The following is a 3,631-nucleotide window of genomic DNA, read 5'->3' as shown; positions in this document are numbered from 1 at the left end:
TAGGCGACAGGAGATCTGGCTCAGAATCCGGACAGTTGGGCCTGGCTCCACTTAGTAGTGTGGCCCTGGGTGAGCCACTGACCTCCCGTGGCCTCAGTGTCTTCATCAGTTTAAGAGAAGGATTTAAAGGTGCTTAGGAAATATATAGTAAGTCTCTGTGAGTCCATCCCAAATTCAGGGATGGCCCAGACTGGCTTCAGCTAAGATTCTATCTGCATGGTCAATTGGAGATGGAGAATCCTGGGAGGTTTAGAAGTCACTTGCGAGATTTGGAGCCACAGCAGCCACTTTGTCACCAGGAGGGCAGGGCTCACTGTGACTGGAGGATCTTCAAATAGAACCAGAGGAAGCTGAATCTCTGGGAGCTGGACCGGGAGGTGCAGACATGGTGCTTGACTGCACTGTTTGAGCCGCTGGGTTAGGCTTCACCTGGGCCCTACGTTTGCAAGCCAAAGACAAAAAATAAACAAAAGAAAACCTGGGGGAAAAGTGCTGATTTTTTCATTTTAATTCAAAAGTACCAACAGAGCGGTTTTAACAGACGCCTAACGTATTTTTAGCCTGCTTGGTCTCTGCCCAGCCTGGCGGCTCAGCTGGTAGCAGATGGAACTGCAGTGCTGGAGGTGGCTGTCCACGGTTGGGATCCCAGGTCAGCCTGAAAACCCGCGGAGCACACGTGCCCGGGACCAGGGAGTGGGCGGGTTAGGGGAGGGGACACAGTGAGACGAGGCCCTGTTGGAGGCATGTCTGCGCTCTTGCGTACACACACTTGCTGACTAGCACCAACACAGTAAGCTTTAAAAACCACTTCTGAAAACTCGTCTCGGCCCCATCATCCGCCCTGGAAACCTCACTCCCCCACGCAGCCTGTCTCTACCAGCTTCCACACGGCCTCAGGCTTCAGACTTCTCCCACTTCCGGCCTGGCCCGGCACGGGGTCCTTCACCCATGTGGCCTCCCCGAGTGCGCCCCCTGCTCTTAGAGACATGTCCGCCGGTGTCTTCCTGAGAAAACCAGGAGGGAAGTCTTCAAGCCGCTGCGCTGGGAAACGTCAACTTCTGTGATGGTGGGGTGCGGGGCACCCTCAGAGTCCTGAGCCCGTCATCCACTTGCTGGGCTCCAGGGGCACGTCCTTGGTCTCGAATGGCGTCATATGTGTTTCCGTACATAGCTTGTCATGGCTGCTTTAGGAGCCGCTCCAAAGTGTCATCTGACACTTTGTCCTAGCAGGTACCAGAGGGGGCTTTGTAGTCCCTGGGCCTAGCATGAGGAGGATCTTTCCATCTAGAAATTCATGGTTTCCATTTCAGGATTCTTTTTGATTTTGTTTCTGGTGTGTGTGTGTGTGTGTGTGTCCCTTCCTGTCTCAGACGTGGGGCCTATGCGATTCCTCCTGTGAGCTGCTTGGCCCTGTTACCGTCCACCCTATTTTCTTTCTGCCTGGGAAACCTGGTCCACATTCTTTCTGCCAGCCCTGCTGTTGCCCCTTAGACTAGTCCCAGCCTTTATCCTCACCCTCGACTCCTCCACTGAGCACAGGTTCCTGGCTCCCAGCCACAGGGCAGGGCCTCCCCTCCCACTGACAGTGTCGGCCGTGAGCTCGGAAGTGTCCCTCTCCTTCGGAATTCCCGCTACGTCCTTGTGACTCCTCTTTGACTTTGGCTTTTTGTCTGACCTTCAGATGGGAAGCTTTTCTCAAATGCTTGTGAAAGTAGCTTTTGCAATAAACTCTCCAGTTGTGTAACTTAGCAGCTGTGGGCGGCTGGCCCTCAACCCCGTGTGCACTCTGCATTTACAGCCACGCGGGCCCGCTCACTCCTCTGTCCACCCAGACATCCAGAGGGGGCAGCTGAGAAACTCCTGGTGCTGAAGTGGGGACAGCGACTCAGAGGGCCAGGGCTGAGGCCCTGTTAAGGGAGGGCTGGGCAGTACCGAGACCAGACTCTGTGCTCTGGGCCATGTGGTCCCCAGTAGCTGCCCCCCCTGAAAGGCCACTGTCCCTCCTGTGCTCCCAGCATGCAGCCAAGGGAGGGGTGGGAGCCCGACCTCCCCTCTGGGACCCACGGGAAGGGCCACCTCAGTGTGTCCATTAGTCCTCAGTGTGGCTCAACCACACGACCGTCCCTCCAAGGAAGGGTCCTTTCTTCCCTCCCTGAAGAAAAGTCCTCTGTGTTTGGGGAATTCTGGGAAGAAACGCCTACTCCCCCTTCCGGTTTCCGCTGGCGCGGCTCCCCTTCACTCTGCCAATGTCAGGACAACCCCGTCCTGGGAACACATGCCATGAGGGTGACCTTACCTCCCCTACTCTGGGGAGCACACTGGCCCCATGGTGACCAGGGGGTGCTCACTTCTCCCTGATTGGTTCAAGGACTGGGCATGTGACGCCTGCACAGCCAATCAGGATCTTCTCTGAGACTTTCTCTCAGCCCTATTAGGCTGGAATAAGCCTCTTCCTTCTTGGCTGCTAAGCTGGCAGGCACAAGCCCGGGGTGCAGAGGGAAGGAGGAAGAAGCCTGCCGAGAATGCCTGGGCCCCGGCTCCTTCTGCTCCTGAACGGAGGCCTCTCTTACTGTCTCGGCCATGTGAGCAAATAAGTCTCCCTTTCCGTGTGCACCTGAGCGAGCTAGGTCTCTGTCGCTGAGGCCACATTCCCCTGCCTTACTCCCCAGTCCCTCCCCCTCTAAGCCTCCAATCTCGGCTGTCTGCTAAAACAGGGTGAGCGATCCTGGCCGGACTTGCCCCGGGGAAGAGCTGGGCTGAGGAAATTGAAGGGAATTTGCAAGCAGGTCGTGGTGGTTTCAGAAAGCCATTTCCAGCCAGGGAGGGAACGCCCCCTCCCACACCCTGCCCCAGGGGCTCGGCGCCTTGTACTCTTCTTCATCGCAGAGGGGACGGGGTGAGAGCGAGGGCCTGGGGGTGCACGGACTTCATCATTCTCTGCTTTTAATGGTGGCTGGTTAATTTTCTTCCTGGAGAGACCAATGGTGACCTTCACCTCCAGCCCCCATTAACTGCCAGCAGAGCTTTGTCAGCAGATTTATGACAAATTAGTTACACCGAGAGGGAACATCTCACTGGAAAAACGAGCATTCTGGTTTGGGTGGAGGCTGGGAGCTGCATTTTGATTCCCCAGCAACATGGGGCCTGGCTGACCACAGGCCTTGGACAAACGCTGTAGCAGACACTGGATTTTCAGCTCAGTGCAGATGGAGGAGGACCAGCCCCGAAGTCACGGACCAACCCAGTTTGAAGCCCTTGTGCCGGTGACACACGGGTGTGAGTGCCATGAGGAGACGATGGGGCCCAGGCGGCCACCATGGTTGCAATGACTCTGCCCCAGAGCAGTCAGGCAATTGCAGCCTGTGGGACAAGACCCCCACCCCCATAATGAATCCAGCTGCTCTCTCAGAGACCTGCCCAGTTCTCCCCAGAATGTGAACACGGATTGGGCGGTGCCCTATCAGCTGGGGTGTCCAGTCCACACCCCCAGGCACAGGGGAGGGGGAGGGGGCCCCTGCGGCTCCCACGCCAGCCTCCTACCCCCATGCCTTTAGCTCTGGGCCTGGTCTGACTGTCATGCCTCTGCCCGGCTGTTCCTCTGGCTGGGACACTTCCCCTCCCACCTGAACAC

The sequence above is a fragment of the Tupaia chinensis genome, unplaced genomic scaffold (assembly GCF_000334495.1).
Source record: "Tupaia chinensis unplaced genomic scaffold, TupChi_1.0 Scaffold000066_1, whole genome shotgun sequence".
Taxonomy (NCBI): Eukaryota; Metazoa; Chordata; class Mammalia; order Scandentia; family Tupaiidae; genus Tupaia; species Tupaia belangeri.
Note: the sequence above shows the minus strand (reverse complement) of the source record.